The 18125-nt window shown below is 40.0% G+C and overlaps 1 protein-coding gene across 2 annotated transcripts in view; it reads right to left on the bottom strand.

The window, feature by feature from the left end:
* Positions 1 to 681, bottom strand: part of VIT (vitrin) — a 123558-nt gene extending 122877 nt beyond the window's left edge. For both annotated transcript variants that reach the window (XM_061432069.1, XM_061432071.1), the window contains exon 1: positions 391 to 681. The gene's annotated coding sequence lies outside the window, so the exon portion shown is untranslated. The remainder of the gene's footprint in view (positions 1 to 390) is intronic.
* Positions 682 to 18125: the final 17444 nt, after the last annotated feature.

Genomic DNA, 18125 nt, shown 5'->3' with positions numbered 1-18125 from the left:
TATAAGCAATTTGTTCTGCTGCTATTGTATTCCACATAGGAAGTAAGGTATAATGTGGAGTAATAATAGATTTAAACGTACTTTAAAGTTCTGCACAAACATTATACTTTTCAACTAATTTTAACCACAATTAAGTTAGTTTAAAGGATACAGTGAAAATCTTGTTCTAACCTTACCTCAGCACAATTTATTTAGAGTTGATATACATATATTAGTTGTTTTCAAGGATGTCAGTTACCATTCAATTCTCTGAGACTGAAATTTGTATAGACTGATTACTTGGTCAAGGGATGTATTCTAGTTTCTTAATGATAAATATATTTTCATGTTTTTGTAACAAGAAATGGAAAGCAAACTATCTAAATAAAGTAGCAATTTGTTAGAACATACCTTGTTTGAAGAACGCAAATTTTTTTCAAAACTTTTCCACCACAGAGAACGGATATCCCTTTTTCCTTAAGCTTTTCTGCATCACAGATCCCATCCAAATTATTCTAAAGAAGAAACAAGAAGAAGTCCAAGCACCTTTTCTCTTCTGAGAAGAGCTAATCAAACATTCCTATCAAACTCTCAGCACTTTGAAAAGCACATTTTACACTACACACACACACAGACACACACACACACACACTCACTCTCACACTCACACACACTGCTTCTCACACTGGTTTTAGTACTGAATTAGGCGGTCCTCTTTTAAATTTCCACTCCCACTTTTTTTTTTTTTTGGGTAAGGATTTCTAAATATTCTTTCTAGCCCAAAGCACACATTTCCAGCAAGCAAATTCTACAATTAAAAATTCTATAAAGTAGCAGAGAAGCACCTAGATAAGATGGAAAAATTTTAAGTATACTTTAAAATTGACTTAAGCAGGGCAATTATATTTTCTCTTTCTTTTTCAAATGCTGGCAAACAGCTGGATTAAATTGCATAAAGAAATAAAACTGTACAAACAGTACTGAGCTGGTTCTATTGGACTCTCACTTTTGGAGTAGAAATAACTTTCCTACATGTTAAAGCTGTTTTTTGGTTTAGTTCACTTTGGTCCTTTTTGCATTTTGGCAAGTTTAATGAAGCGGCTGTAGTCTATGCTTCTGGGAACAGGACACAAGATAATAACAGTGGGAAGCAAAACCTGACTCATGTTTCAAAAAAACAAATGATGGATAGCTCACAGCATAAGTGCAATCTGCAGGGTTTTAGTTATTTACATATTAGTGTCATCAATTAAATCGAAGGGATTCAGGCCCAAAACATATATGAGTATATCACAACATCTTAAAAACAGACCATAAAAAAGTACATCTGACACTCCTGGAGATTCAGATGTTTATCAGTCTGACAGCTTCTTCTCTTCAGCTAGGGTGGGAGGGAGCCCAGGGCCGGTCCTCTGGCTGCCTGGGACTGTGCACTCACCCAGCCCTGCCAAGGAGGAGAATCTTCCCCACTAAGGACCCCTGGGGATTGCTCGGCTTTGAATCTTTTCCTGCCATTTGGTTCTGCATTTTCTCAATCCTGGGGAATTCCCTGGCAGCCCAGTGGCTAAGACTCTGCACTTCCACTGCAAGGGGCATGGCTTTGATCCCAGGTCAGGAAACTAAGATCCCGCGCGCTGCACAGCACAGCCAAAACATTAAAAAAAAAAAATTCTTGATTCTATTTCTTCTTCCTTAAAATCCTAGGTCCATTGGTGGTAAGGATGGTATTGCCACATAGAAGATGCCCTGTCCCATCCTTTGAGGGAAGGTTTGGATGAAGTGGCAGTCCAAATATAATTAATATTGATACTATTTCTATTAATGTTAATAATGCTAATTACCATTTATGAAATACTTATGCTGGGAATGCTGATAAACCCTCTACATATATCAACTCATTTAATAGATAGAACAACCTGGAGGGGTTATTACCATTACTTTCACACTACAGATAAGAGAACTGAGGCTCAGAGAGATTAATTGATTTTCCCAAGGTCAGCAGGCTGGAAAGGTAAGAACTGAGGTTCAAATTCAAAGTTGGCTGACCCTTAGGCCACGTGCTGTGTTAGGGCTGAGAGCTTCTTTTCTTTCATTTGTTTAACTTGTTTTCTTATGGTAAATAAGGCGGAATCAGATGTAAACGTACTGAAAGCATAAGAAGAGATGCTCAAAGTGAAGTGGAAATTGAGAAATGTTTGTGGTGATGGAAAGTTTTGGAAGTACATAATGATGGTTGTACTCCACTATGTGTATAATTAATGCTAATGAATTACTTAGCAAAATGGCAAAATTTTTGTTGTACATATTTATTACAATAATAAACAGTATTAAAAAAAGAGAGAAATTCTCCTTTAAAATAAGCAGTGAAATATCACTTTTTAATGTTGATTAAATAATTTTGATTATTTTTTAAATGTCTCTAAGAGCTCCAGTTGAGCTATTTGAAATCCTGAAAGATGATGCTGTGAAAGTGCTGCACTCAATATGCCAGCAAATTTGGAAAACTCAGCAGTGGCCACAGGACTGGAAAAGGTCAGTTTTTATTCCAGTCCCAAAGAAAGGCAATGCCAAAGAATGCTCAAACTACTGCACAATTGCACTTATCTCACATGCTAGTAAAGGAATGCTCAAAATTCTCAAGGCCACTTCAGCAATATGTGAACCGTGAACTTCCAGATGTTCAAACTGGTTTTAGAAAAGACAGAAGAACCAGAGATCAAATTGCCAACATCCGCTGGATCATAGAAAAACCAATAGAGTTCCAGAAAAACATCTATTTCTGCTTTATTGACTATGCCAAAGCCTTTGACTGTGGATCACAACAAACTGTGGAAAAACTGAAAGAGGTGGGAATACCAGACCACCTGACCTGCCTCTTGAGAAATTTGTATGCAGGTCAGGAAGCAACAGTTAGAACTGGACATGGAACAACAGACTGGTTCCAATTAGGAAAAGGAGTACGTCAAGGCTGTATATTGTCACCCTGCTTATTTAACTTATATGCAGAGTACATCATGAGAAACGCTGGGCTGGAAGAAGCACAAGCTGGAATCAAGATTTCCAGGAGAAATATCAATAACCTCAGATATGCAGAAGACATCACCCTTATGGCAGAAAGTGAAGAGGAACTAAAGAGCCTGTTGATGAAAGTGAAAGAGGAGAGTGAAAAAGTTGGCTTAAAGCTCAACATTCAGAAAACTAAGATCATGGCATCCGGTCCCATCACTTCATGGGAAATAGATGGGGAAACAGTGGAAACAGTGTCAGACTTTATTTCTGGGGGCTCCAAAATCACTGCAGATGGTGACTGCAGCCATGAAATTAAAAGACGCTTACTACTTGGAAGGAGAGTTATGACCAACCTAGATAGCATATTGAAAAGTAGAGACATTACTTTGCAAACAAAGGTCCATCTAGTCAAGGCTACGGTTTTCCCTGTGGTCATGTATGGAAGTGAGAGTTGGACTGTGAAGAAAGCTGAGCACCGAAGAATTGATGCTTTTGAACAGTGGTGTTGGAGAAGACGCTTGCGAGTCCCTTGGACTGCAAGGAGATCCAACCAGTCCATTCTAAAGGAGATCAGTCCTGGGTGTTCATTGGAAGGACTGATACTGAAGCTGAAACTCCAATACTTTGGCCACCTGATGCAAAGTAGTTGACTCATTGGAAAAGACTCTGATGTTGGGAGGGATTGGAGGCAGGAGGAGAAGGGGACGACAGAGGATGAGATGGCTGGATGGCATCACTGAGTCGATGGACATGAGTCTGAGTGAACTCCGGGGGTTGGTGATGGACAGGGAGGTCTGGCGTGCTGCGATTCATGGGGTCGCAAATAGTCGGACACGACTAAGCGACTGAACTGAACTGAAGAGCTCAGAAAATTCTTTCCATTTCCCTGAGATTCAGTTCTCTTATTTTTTAAAATTTGTATTTATTTTAAAAATAATTTTATTGAAGTATAGTTGATTTACAGTGTTGTGTTAGTTTCAGGTGTACAGCAAATTGAATCAATTTTATATATACCTGCATCCTCTCTTCAGAGAAGGCAATGGCACCCCACTCCAGTACTCTTGCCTGGAAAATCCTATGGACGGAGGAGCCTGGTAGGCTGCAGTCCATGGGGTCGCTAAGAGTCGGACATGACTGAGCGACTTCACTTTCACTTTTCACTTTCATGCATTGGAGAAGGAAATGGCAACCCACTCCAGTGTTCTTGCCTGGAGAATCCCAGGGATGGGGGAGCCTGGCGGGCTGACGTCTATGGGGTCGCACAGAGTTGGACACGACTGAAGTGACTTAGCAGCAGCAGCAGCATCCTCTCTTAGGTTCTTTTCCCATATAGGCCATTACAGACTACTGAGTAGAGTTCTCTGTGCTGTACAGTAGGTCCTTATCAATTCTGTATTTTATATATATAGTAGTGTGTATATGTCAGTCCCAGTCTCCCAATTTATCCCTCCCCTGCTTCTCCCCAGTGAGCATAAGTTTGGTTTCTACATCTGTGACTCTATTTCTGTTTTGTGAATAAGTTCATTTGTTCCATTTTTTAGCTTACACATATAAGTGACATCATATAATATTTATCTTTCTCTATCTGACTTTCTTAAGTCAGCATGTCAATCTCTAGATCCATGCATGTTGCTGCAAATGGCATTATTTCATTCTTTGTAATGACTAATATTCCATTGTATGTATGTTCCACATCTTCTTTATCCATTCCTCTATCAGTGGACATTTAGGTTGCTTCCATGTCCTGATTATTATAAATAGTGCTGCAATGAACATTGAGGTGCATGTATCTTTTCCAGTTATGGTTTTCTTTGGATATATGCCTAGAAGTGGGATATGGTAGTTCTACTTTTAGTTTTTTAAGAAGCCTGCATACTTTTCTCTGTAGTGGCTGTATGCACTTGCCTTCCCACCAACAGTGCAGAAGGTTTCCCTTTTCTCAAACCCTCTCTAGCAATAGAGACTTTTTGATGAGGGCCATTCTGACCAGTGTGAGGATACCTCATTTTAGTTTTGATTTGTATTTCGCTAATAATTGGTGATGTTAAGCATCTTTTCATGTCCTTTTCGGCCATCCCTGGTGGCTCAATGATAAGAATCCACCTGCCAATACAGGAGATGTGGGTTTGATCCCTGGGTTGGGAAGATCCCCTTTGGAGAAGGAAATGGCAACCCACTCCAGTATTCTTGCCTGGGAAATCCCATGGACAGAGGAGCCTGAAAGGCTATAGTCTATGGTGTCGCAAAAGAGTTAGACACAACTTAGCAACAAACAACAGCAGCAATGTCTTCTTTGGATAAATGTCTATTTAGATTTTCCATCCATTTGAAATATCACTTTTCATCAGATTGCCTAGAATTGGAAAGCTGGAAAATTCCTATGGCAGACATATGGTGACCCTGATGTGCTGCCTCTGCTGTGGACAAATGTGGTTATTCTAGAGAGCCATCTAGAAGTACTTAGTCATGTTACATATGTATCCTAGGACCCATGAAACTCCTTGTGGGATAGTCTTTGGTGAGCTTCTTGCACTGAGCCATGAGAAATCCATCCCCCCAAAACTAAGAGTTAAGTATGGGAGATATGAGATATTATGTAGCTGCTAGAAGCAAAGAACAAGATGTGGGATTTGAACAATGATTCCCCACACCAGATCACCTAGGTCTGACTGTTGGTTTTGGCACCTGTCATTTGGCAAATAATCTAAATTCTCTGTTTTTCAGTTTCTTCATCTGTAAAATGGGGGGAAAAATAAAGCATCTATCTCCAAGTTATGACAATTAAAAGAATTAATACTTGTAGAGTTCTTGGGATCTTGCCTCATGTGAAAGAAAAAATGTTACTATTTGTGTTTTTTAAATAAATAAAATGGACAGCAACACTGATTTTTAGCCAATGAGGCTAAAATCAAAGTGTTGGTGGGACTGATTCTTATCTAGAAGCTCTGAGAAATACTCCACCAAATCAGGTTGTTGGTAGAATTCAGGTCCTTGCAGCTGTAGGACCGAGGTTGCTGTGTTCTTGCTAGCCGTCAGCCAGGGGCTGCTCTTAACTACTAGAGGTCACCCCACTCCTCATCACATGGCTCCTTTCATCCTCAAACCAGTGAAGGTATGTTGAATTGTTTTCATGCCTGAGTTCTCTCTGAGTGCTTCTTTTACAAGAAGCTGGAGAAAACTATTTTTAAAGAGCTCATGTGATTTGGTTAGGCCAACTGGGATAATTGTCTTACCTTAATGTTAATTGATTAGTAACTATAATTATATCCACAATATTGCTTTGTCAGGTAACATAAGATCATCATGCCCTAGGGGAAAAGATTGGGATGGGGGCATCTTAGAATTCTGCCTACCACAACCGTTGGTCGTGAGAAACATTATTCTAAGTAAAAGTAAGAAATAGATTGAGAAATACGACATAGTACTGGGATGGCTCAGACAGTAAAGAATCTGCCAGCAATTCAGGAAACCTGGGTTCAATCCCTGGGTCAGGAAGATCCCCTGGAGAAGGGAATAGCTACCCACTCCAGTATTCTTGCCTGGGAAATCCCATGGACAGAGGAACCTGATGGGCTACAGTCCATGGGGTTGCAATGAGTTGGACACAACTGAGCAACTAACACTTTCACTTTTCACTGGGATGGTTAATTCTATGTGTCAATTTGATTGGGCTACCAGGTACCCAGATATTCAAGTCAGTTCAGTTGCTCAGTCGTGTCCGACTCTTTGCGACACCATGGACTGCAGCATGCCAGGCTTCCCTGTCCATCACCAACTCCCGGGGCTTAATCAAACTCGTATCTGTCACATCGGTGATGCCATCCAACCATCTCATCCTCTGTTGTCCCCTTCACCTCCCACCTTAAATCTTTCCCAGCATCAGGGTCTTTTCAAATGAGTCAGTTCTTCGCATCAGGTAGCCAAAGTATTGGAGTTTCAGATTCAGTATCAGTCCTTTCAAGGAATATTCAGGACTGATCTCTTTTAGGATGGACTGATTGGATCTCCTTGCAGTCCAAAGGACTCCCAAGAGTCTTCTCCAACACCACAGTTCAAAAGCATCAATTCTTTGGTGCTCAGCTGTCTTCACAGTCCAATTCTCACATCTATTCATGACCACTGGAAAAACCATAGCTTTGACTAGAGGACATTTGTTGGCAAAGTAATATCTCTGCTTTTTAATATGCTATCTAGGTTGGTCATAACCTTTTTTCCAAGGAGCAAGCATCTTTTATTTTAATGGCTGCAGTCACCATCTGCAGTGATTTTGGAGCCCCTCAAAAATAAAGTCTGTCACTGTCTCCACTGTTTTCCCATCTATTTGCCATATAGTGATGGGACCAGATGGCATAATCTTAGTTTTCTGAATGTTGAGTTTTAAGCCAACTTTTTCACTCTCCACTTTCACTTTCATCAAGAGGCTTTTTAGTTCCTCTTCACTTTCTGCCATAAGGGTGGTGTCATCTGCATATCTGAGGTTATTGATATTTCTCCTGGCAATCTTGATTCCAGCTTGTGCTTCTTCCAGCCCTGCATTTTGCATGATGTGCTTTGCATATAAGTTAAATAAGCAGGGTGACAATATACAGCCTCGACGTACTCCTTTCCCGATTTGGAACCAGTCTGTTGTTCCATGTCCAGTTCTAACTGTTGCTTCCTGACCTGCATGCAGATTTCTCAGTATTCAGGTCAGGTGGTCTGGTATTCCCATCTCTTTAAGAATTTTCCACAGTTTGTTGTGATCCACACAGTCAAAGGCTTTGGCGTAGTCAATAAAGCAAAAGTAGATGTTTTTCTGGAACTCTCTTGCTTTTTCCATGATCCAGCAGATGTTGGCAATTTGATCTCTGGTTCCTCTGCCTTTTCTAAATCCAGCTTGAACATCTGGAAGTTCACAGTTTATGTACTGTTGAAGCCTGGCTTGGAGAATTTTGAGCATTACTTTACTAGTGTGTGAGATGAGTGCAATTGTGTGGTAGTTTGAACATTCTTTGGCATTGTCTTTCTTTGGGATTGGAATGAAAACTGACCTTTTCCAGTCCTGCGGCCACTGCTGAGTTTTCCAAATTTGCTGGCATATTGAGTACAGCACTTTCACAGTGTCAGCTTTTAGGATTTGAAATAGCTCAACTGGAATTCCATCACCTCCAGTAGCTTTGTTCGTAGTGATGCTTCCTAAGGCCCACTTGATTTCACATTCTAGGATATCTGGCTCTAGGTGAGTGCTCACACTATTGTGATTATCTGGGTCATGAATATCTGTTTTGTATAATTCTTTTGTGTATTCTTGCCACCTCTTCTTAATATCTTCTGCTTCTGTTAGGTCCCTACCATTTCTGTCCTTCATTGTGCCCATTTTTGCATGAAATGTTCCCTTGGTATCTCTAATTTTCTTGAAGAGATCTCTGGTCCTTCCCATCCTATTGTTTTCCTCTCTTTGCACTGATTACTGAGGAAGGCTTTCTTATCTCTCCTTACTATTCTTTGGAACTCTGCATTCACATGGATATATCTTTCCTTCTCTCCTTTGCATTTTACTTCTCTTCTTTTCACAGCTATTTGTAAGGCCTCGTCAGACAACCATTTTGCCTTTTTGTATTTGTTTTTCTTGGGGATGGTCTTGATCCCTGCCTCCTGTACAATGTCACAAACTTCCATCCATAGTTCATCAGGCACTCTATCTATCAGATCTAGTCCCTTAAATCTATTTCTCACTTCCACTGTATAATCATAAGGGATTTGATTTAGGTCATACCTGAATGGTCTAGTGGTTTTCCCTACTTTCTTCAATTTAAGTCTGAATTTGGCAATAAGGAGTTCATGATCTGAGCCACAGTCAGCTCCCAGTCTTGTTTTTGCTCACTGTATAGAGCTTCTCCATCTCTGGCTGCAAAGAATATAATCAATCTGATTTAAGTATTGACCATCCAGTGATGTCCATGTGTAGAGTCTTCTCTTGTGTTGTTGGAAGAGGGTGTTTGCTATGACCAGTGTGTTCTCTTGGCAAAACTCTATTAGTATTTGCCCTGCATCATTCTGTATTCCAAGGCCAAATTTGCCTGTTACTCCAGGTGTTTCTTGATTTCCTATTTCTGCATGCCAGTCCCCTATAATGAAAAGGACATCTTTTTTTGGTGTTAGTTCTAGAAGGTCTTGTAGGCCTTCATAGAACCATTCAATTTCAGCTTCTTCAGCATTAATGGTCGGGGCATAGACTTGGATTACTGTGATATTGAATGGTTTGCCTTGGAAACCAACAGAGATCATTCTGTCATCCCCAAGATGGATGGTCATGGTGCAGAGTTCTGACAAAATGTGGTCCACTGGAGAAGGGAATGGCAAAGCACTTCACTTCTTGCCTTGAGAACCCCATGAACAGTATGAAAAGGCAAAAAGATAGGATACTGAAAGGGGAACTCCTCAGGTCAGTAGGTGTCCAATATACTACTGGAGATCAGTGGAGAAATAACTCCAGAAAGAATGAAGGGATGGAGACAAAGCAAAAACACCACCCAGTTGTGGATGTGACTGGTGATAGAAGCAAGGTCCAATGCCCTAAAGAGCAATATTGCATAGGAACCTGGAATGTCAGGTCCATGAATCAAGGCAAATTGGAAGTGGTCAAAGAGGAGTTAGCAAGAGTGAACGTTGACATTTTAGGAAGTAGCAAACTAAAATGGACTGGAATGAGTGAATTTAACTCAGATGACCATGATATCTACTACGGTGGGCAGGAATCCCTTAGAAGAAATGGAGTAGCCATCGTAGTCAACAAAAGAGTCTGAAATACAGTACTTGGATGCAATCGCAAAAGACAGAATGATCTCTGTTCATTTCCAAGGCAAACCATTCAGTATAAGAGTAATCCAAGTCTATGCCCTGACCCAGATATTAGATTAAACATTATTTCTGACCATGCCTGTGACGATGCTTCTGGATAAGATTAATAATTGAATCAGTAGACTGAGTAAAGCAGATTGCTCTCCCCAGTGTGGGTGGGCTCATCCAATCTACTGAAGGCCTGAATAGAGTAAAAAGCTGAGCAAGAAAGAATCCTTTCTCTCAGCCTCTGTCTTCAAGTTGGGACATTTGGTCTTCACCTACCTTTGGAGTAGGTCTGAACCACTAGACTGAACCACACCATCCAGGTCTCAGAACTCCAGAGTCTCAAGTTTTCTGACTGAAGATCTTGGACTTCTCAGCCTTCAAAATCATGTTAGCCAATCTCTTATAGCATGCATGCACACATGATAAATTGCTTCAGTCATGTCTGACTCTTTGCAACCCCATGGACTGCAGCTCGCCAGGCTCCTCTGTCCATAGGAGTCTCCAGGCATGAATACTGGAGTGGGTTGCCATGCCCTCCTCCAGGCTCTTATAGTATATCTATATCTAAATATCTGCTGCTAAAAATCTAAATAATTCTCTTCCTATGTATACCTCCTATTGGTTTTATTTCTCTGGAGAATCCAGACTATTACAAATGGAATTATGAAAATTAACATATATACACCTAAAGCAACAATATACATTTTGCAAGAACATGTATAAGTGAATGTATACTCACTAGATCCATGGTACTTCACAGACTTGTACAGGCTGTTCCCAAGGGCTTCTATTGGACATCTGCATGGCTCATGTGTTCACCTTCTTCACATCTTTATTCAAATGTCACCTTCTGAGTAAGGCTTACTTGGTCACCCTATTTAAAATAACCCTACCCCCAGCATTTCCCCTTCTTCTTTTTCCTTCTTTATAAGTCTTTATTAGATCATAAATGTACAGTAGCTTCTTAAGTCTACACAGGCACTCCAGTTTTTTAAAGGAATACATGTAACTGTGTATCTTATTATACCATAATCCTGGATTATAGCTTTTTAAGAATTTGTGAGAAAAATCTTGAAAAGGGTTCCACATATCCCTCTTCCTCTTCTTTGTTTTATCTTCCCCATGGTAATTATTACCCTTTAATGCCAGTTGCTACTTAATTTTTCATTGCACATCCCTCACTGAATGTAGGCTCCCAGAAGGCATGTTTTTTTTTTTTTTTTTTAATATGATTCTGTTTTGATCACTGTGTGTTCCTAACCCTTTGAACTGACATGTACTAGGCATACATACAATAAGTGTTAGCTAAATGAATGATTACAAATACACAAGAATGCTTGCTTATGGGGAAAGAGAATGGGAGTGGAGATTTTGGGTAAAATAGGATAAAAAACATAAAAGCAAAAGTCCTGGACCTTGTGTGGACCAGTGATGATGATGCCAAAAACTGAGTCAACCCTCCACACCCAAGGCGACAGCAACACAGTGTTTACAAAATAGTCAAGTTGGTAGCCTCAGGGAAATCTTTGAGGTTCTTTAACTAAAACAAGATCATAACCTCCTGGTAAGTGGTCTTGAGCTTGTTGCTTGGCATTAACTGAACTTCTAGTTATTTGTAGCTGAGAACAGAAATTGCGGGGTTCAGTTTTTCCTGCTTTACTACTTGAGATTCTGTTTGGCTTGTAAATTACCTATAGTTGTTTGAAAGCATCAGTTCTTTCCTAAATACCTATTTGTCACTACATACACTTAATGTCCCAGTCTTGTACTATATCCAACATAAAAACGCAAATCTCTTTTAGAACATTCTCTATTGAAAGTTTTTATTATTGTCATAAACATTGAACTTGATGACTCTTTAAAATAGTGCCCCATTTTTTTTTTCACTCCAGAGATAGAACTCATAGAAATCAACGTAATCTTCATATCACAAGTTCATCCTTTTATGGGACTTTAAAAAATCCAGGATGGCAGTTTAAGAGTCAAAGTAATGAGAGAGTCTTTTCAGATACTTCTGATACTTTGCGTGCAGATATGAAACACAAGAGTTACACTTTTCATAACATGAGCTCACTGAAATGTCTAAGGCTATATCATGTTTGATGCTACGTCAATTTTGAAAAATAGAAATATGATTTACCTTGAACTCCTTTGCAGCAGTCTGGGGACTTTTTCTCCCCGCACTGTAGTGGAACCTTACTGCAGTGACCAGATGTTATTTCAGTTTCCTGGACACTGTTGAATAGCATTGCTTAGCAGTGTCGATGTGAATGGAAAATTTGCTAACATAATTAACTTTTGTTAAATTTATGTTATCACTATCTGCCAGAAGCAAAGAGGTTATTACAAGGAAAACATGTCTTTCAGAAAACTGAAAGAGCCAAATTGGGGGCACAAATAACCTACAAACAGTAGACTATAGGAAGTCAAAAGAGATTTTTGCCAAAGAATGTAAAAGCCTACAAAGCTAGAAGGAAGAGTTCTTAAGAATAAATCAGAGGCAAATTGATTAGAGATTAGACAGATATTATTGACTGTGATTCAAAAGGTCAACTTAGTGGTCCACAGAAAATAGTGGACCAACAGAATTCATCTTCTTCCTCAGGCTTAAAAAAAATGTTAGGAAGATTACTACTCCCAAATACTTCCCTGAAAGAAATGAGCTGGAACCACTGTATCAATTTTTGGACCACACTCACAATATTCTAGGCCAAACTGACAAAAAAATAAATGCAGATAAATCACTGTGATTGCAATAGCATAAAAGAGATTCAAAGACCTAAAAAACGATATGGAGAGCTAGAGGCCATAACGTGGATCCTAGCATTAAAAATAGGCTGCTGGTCTGGCAGATTAGCAAAATACAAAAGTAGCTTATTCAAAACAAGGGCTCAAAATGGTTGGCAAGAGATTATAGGCCTTATAGCTTCCTTTTATGCCAAGTAAGCAAATGGAATCTAAAATAAAGTGTTGGTTCACTGAACACTTGTCAGCTGGGGCTCTGCTGATCTAAGCTGTGTTGTGCTGTGCTGTACGGATCCCAGTATAGGTCTGTGGTTGGCTAGGGAACCTCTGTGCTATATGTATGTGTTTTGGTGGCCATGCTACAGGGCAATAGCTGTACAGTGGAAGAGCTTCTTCTCTTGGCAATGGCAAAATTATTGGCGGCCAACAGGAAATATGAGAGGGATCTTAACATTTAGTCTTAGAACTGGCACACTGTCATTTCCTTTTAACTATTTCATTGGCCAAAACGATTTCATGACTAGCCCCAAAGTCAAGGCGTATGGAATGAGACCCTGCCCGTAGAAAGGCTATGGCAATGGTAGATGAAGACAGGTTTGAAGATTTTTATTTTAACACAAAGGCATATTTTATCAGTGCCCATGTTTGCCATTGTGTCTTTCTTCCCATTTCTTCTGTTTGGATTCAGATTCCTCCTTCCCGATAAAAAGATTCAAGAAAATAAGAATTGATGGGTACTTAACATAAAATATATATACCATAGTCCTAAATCCATCATCTTACTTAAATATGAAATTCTAGAGGCATTTCCACTAAGGTCAGAAACTCAGCAAGGATACCTACTGTCTCTATTACTACTCAGAATTGTACTAGAGATGTTAGCCAGTGCAATTCAACAAGAGAAATCTATTAAAAATAAAAGTTAGTAAAGAAAGAGTAATACTATGTCTATTTACCAGTATAGAAATTGATATCCATGTGTATATGTTTGCCTTAGCTTTGCTTGCTAAGAATGCCTAGAAGCAATGGAGCCCAATGACCAGTGAGTATATGTAAAATAAAAGCTTGGTTTCAAAAAATAATTATTCAGTAAACAAAATTGTATGCACTCATAAAATACCTGACTTTAGGGCTGGAGATGGGAAAATACATGATGTATCTGGAATATTTTGGAGCTAGTGAGAAAAATGATGGTAATCTGTCAAATGGATACAGGAACCAACTTGAAGGAGCTCTCAGTGGCCTAATCTGGGGAATTTGAACAACAAATCAAATAGAAATATTAATGAATTAAAGCACATACAATAAAGGAATAATATTTGGGTTTCTATATAAAAAATAGGGAGAGGAATAGCTTTTCTTTAAAACAGAATTCCAGCTAATGAATGAAGCAAGAATGACAGCCTTCCATGGAATTCTCCAGGCAAGAGTACTGGAGTGGGTTGCCATTTCCTTCTCCAGGGGATCTTCCCAACCCAGAAATTGAACCCAGGTCTCCTGCATTGCAGGCAGATGCTTTACCATCTGAGCCACCAGGGAAGCCAAATGAAAGTAAAAGTCTCTCAGTGCCGACTGTTTGCGACCCCATGGACTAGTTCTCCAGGCCAGAATACTGGAGTGGGTAGCTTTTTCCCTTCTCCAGCAGATCTTCCCAACTCAGGAATCAAACCAGGGTCTCCTGCATTGCAGGTGGATTCTTTACCAACTGAGCTATCAGGGAAGCCCCAAATAGAAAATTGCTCTTCAGCATATAAGTAGTGGGTGAAAAGATGATGAAAAACAGAGTACTTATGTAATATTAAAGTATCTCTCCAGAAGATATTTATTAATTAAATAGGGGGAAATATCTTTACAGTGGAGAAGGCTGGAAGATGCCACTTAACTGTGTGATTAGAGTTTACATGATCAGTAATTAGACTGATTGGCATCTTGTGCCTCCTAGTATGCCACACTGGGAAGAACACGTCACTTCTGTGGAGTTCTTTCTAAAAATGCATAGCAGATGTTAATAATGAGAATTCATCACAGACTCGAATAGAGGAACCATCTACAAATGAACTGGTTAGTACTTTTCCAGAGTGCCAAGGTCATCAGAGGCAAAGACTGAAAAACTGCTATTGATAGAAGAAGACTAAGAAGATATTACAGTTGATGCAGCATGTGATTTTTAGATATGATCTTGGACCAGAAAAAGGATGTTAATAGGAAATTGGTGAAATTTGAATGAAGTCTAAATTATTAGATAATGATGCTGTATCAATGCTAATTTTCTGATTCTGATAACTGTATGGTAGACATGTGAAATATTAGTATTGGGGGAAGCTGGCTAAAGAGTGCCATCATCCTTCCATATCCACGGGAGTTGATTCCAGGAATCCCTGCAGATGCTAAAATCTGTGAATGCTCAAGTCCCTTATTACAATGGTGTAGTATTTACACATAACCTATGTACATCTTCCTGTATATTTTAAAGCATCTCTAGATTACTTATAGTACCTAATGTGATGTTAATGTTATGTAAATAGTTTCTGGTGCTCAGAAATTTTAAGTTTTGATTTTTGGAATTTTCTGGAATTTTTTTCTGAATATTTTCCATCTGCATTTGGTTGAATTTGTGGATACAGAACCCATGGATAGAGAAAGTAACTGTATGCATAAATTCATTGTACTATTTTTACATTTTCATAAATCTGAAATGATTTCATTATAAAATAAATCTTCAAAAAGGAAAAAAAATGACATAGCAAATGGAAAATTCATGACTAGAATATCTTTCATACCTAGAAAGAGATAGCAAGTTTTCACAGAAATAGCATCAGATTTATATCAGGAAAGTCTTTTGGCTCTTTAGCCTTACACTAGGCACCTATGAAGAATCCATCTGCAGCATCTCCTGGTTCTCCCAGGAGATGCAAGTTTGATTTCTGAGTTGTGAAGATCCCCTGGAGGAGGAAATGGCAACCCACTTCAGTATTATTGCCTGGAAAATCCCATGGACAGAGGATCCTGGAGGGCTACAGTCCATAGGGTCATGAAAGAGTCAGATATGACTGAGCACAAGATGGATAGAAGGCACTTGAACACTCAGATTCTTTATTTGTAAAATGAGGAATATAATTTGTCTGACCATTTTGAGTATCAAATAAGGTAAAACTGATTTTTTTAATAAAGCCCTTTAATCTATAAATTACTGTACTTGTGGTGGTGGTTGTTTAGTTGCTAAGTTGTATCTGACTCTTTTGCAACCCCATGGGCTATCCACGGGATTTTTCAGGCAAGAATACTGAAGTGCGGTGCCATTTTCTCCTCCAGGGGATCTTCCCTACCCAGGGATCGAACCTGTGTCTCCTGAGTCTCCTGCATTGCAGGTGGATTCTTTACCACTGAGCTATTGAGGCTGAAACCCAGGCCTTAATGGGTAGCAGGGCAAGGTGATACACCTGAGGATAAACCAAATTCCTGCCACATGCATAAAGAAAGGTTTTGGAGTACTTTTAACAGATACAGATAAAGGGCCTGGATCTCCTTATGGAAGGGACCCCAGGAATACATATGCATGAATCCTGGCCACACAGACTAATATGTTTGTCATATGTTTCAGTCTTAATGTAGAAAAAGATGGCAGATTACCATTTGGAAATGTGTTTTTTGGTGACTCTCATCTGGATAGACAAATAACATAGTTTATGCTGTATCCCTGAGCCAGTCAAGAACCTGGCTGTCATGGATAGGCATGTGGCTGGGGCCTTTCCAGCACTGATCCTGGGAGGCCTCCTTGGTTCAGCACCAACACGTGTCCCCTGGGGGTATTCACTGAGGTGCTGGGTTGAGCTCCTGATCTATCTTCTGAACTCTTGATGGGTAGGCGCTAGAGTTCTGCTATGTTATTTGTGTTTCTGTGCCTCTGGTCTCAGGAAACATTGATAAGAGTGGTAACTACAGTATTAATACAGTCAACTCTTGAACAACACAAATGTGAATTGCACAAGTCCACTAAAATTCTGAAAGAGATGGGAATACCAGACCACCTGACCTGCCTCTTGAGAAATTTGTATGCAGGTCAGGAAGCAAGTTAGAACTGGACATGGAACAACAGACTGGTTCCAAATAGGAAAAGGAGTATGTCAAGGCTGTATATTGTCACCCTGCTTATTTAACTTCTATGCCGAGTACATCATGAGAAACGCTGGGCTGGAAGAAGCAAAAGCTGGAATCAAGATTTCCAGGAGAAATATCAATAACCTCAGATATGCAGATGACACCACCCTTATGGAAGAAAGTGAAGAGGAACTAAAAAGCCTCCTGATGAAGGTGAAAAATGAGAGTGAAAAAGTTGGCTTAAAACTCAGCATTCAGAAAATGAAGATCATGGCTTCTGGTCCCATCACTTCATGGGAAACAGATGGGGAAACAGTGGAAACAGTGTCAGACTTTATTTTTTGGGGCTACAAAATCACTGCAGATGGTGACTCCAGCCATGAAATTAAAAGACGCTTACTCCTTGGAAGGAAAGTTATGACCAACCTAGATAGCATATTCAAAAGCAGAGACATTACTTTGCCAACAAAGGTCTGTCTAGTCAAGGCTATGGTTTTTCCAGTGGTCATGTATGGATGTGAGAGTTGGACTGTGAAGAAAGCTGAGCACCGAAGAATTGATGCTTTTGAACTGTGGTGTTGGAGAAGACTCTTGCGAGTCCCTTGGACTGCAAGGAGATCCAACCAGTCCATTCTGAAGGAGATCAGCCCTGGAATTTCTTTGGAAGGAATGATGCTAAAGCTGAAACTCTAGTACTTTGGCCACCTCATGCGAAGAGTTGACTCCTTGGAAAAGACTCTGATGCTGGGAGGGATTGGGGGCAAGAGGAGAAGGGGACGACAGAGGATGAGATGACTGGATGGCATCACTGACTCGATGGACGTGAGTCCTGGTGAACTCCGGGAGTTGGTGATGGACAGGGAGGCCTGGTGTGCTGCGATTCATGGGGTTGCGAAGAGTTGGACATGGCTGAGTGACTGAACTGAACTGAACTGAACTTATATGCAGATTTTTTTTCAATAAGTATATTGAAAAAACTTTTTGGGATTTGTGGCAACTTGAAAAACTTGTAGATGAATCTTGCAGCCTAGGAATAGCGAATAAGTAAGAAAAAGGTCCATGATGAATGCATAAAATATATGTAGGTATACATATAATGGGCTTCCCTTGTGGCTCAGCTGGAAAAGAATCCATCTGCAATGTGGGAGACCTAGGTTTGATCCCTGGGTTGGAAAGATCCCCCGGAGAAGGGAAAGGCTACCTATTCCAGTATTCTGGCCTGGAGAATTCCATGAACTGTATAGTCAGTCCATGGGATCGCAAAGAATCAGATATGACTGAGCAATTTTTGGGCTTTCCTGGTGGCTCAGCTGGTAAAGAATCCGCCTGCAATGCGGGAGACCTGGGTTTGATCTCTGGGTTGGGAAGATCCCTTGGAGGAGGGAATGGCTACCCACTCCAGTATTCTTGCCTGGAGAATTCCATGGACAATACAGTCCATGGGGTTGCAAAGAGTCAGACACAAC

The sequence above is a fragment of the Bos javanicus genome, chromosome 11 (assembly GCF_032452875.1).
Source record: "Bos javanicus breed banteng chromosome 11, ARS-OSU_banteng_1.0, whole genome shotgun sequence".
Lineage (NCBI taxonomy): Eukaryota > Metazoa > Chordata > Mammalia > Artiodactyla > Bovidae > Bos > Bos javanicus.
Note: the sequence above shows the minus strand (reverse complement) of the source record. Positions and strands in the feature narration are given on the sequence as shown.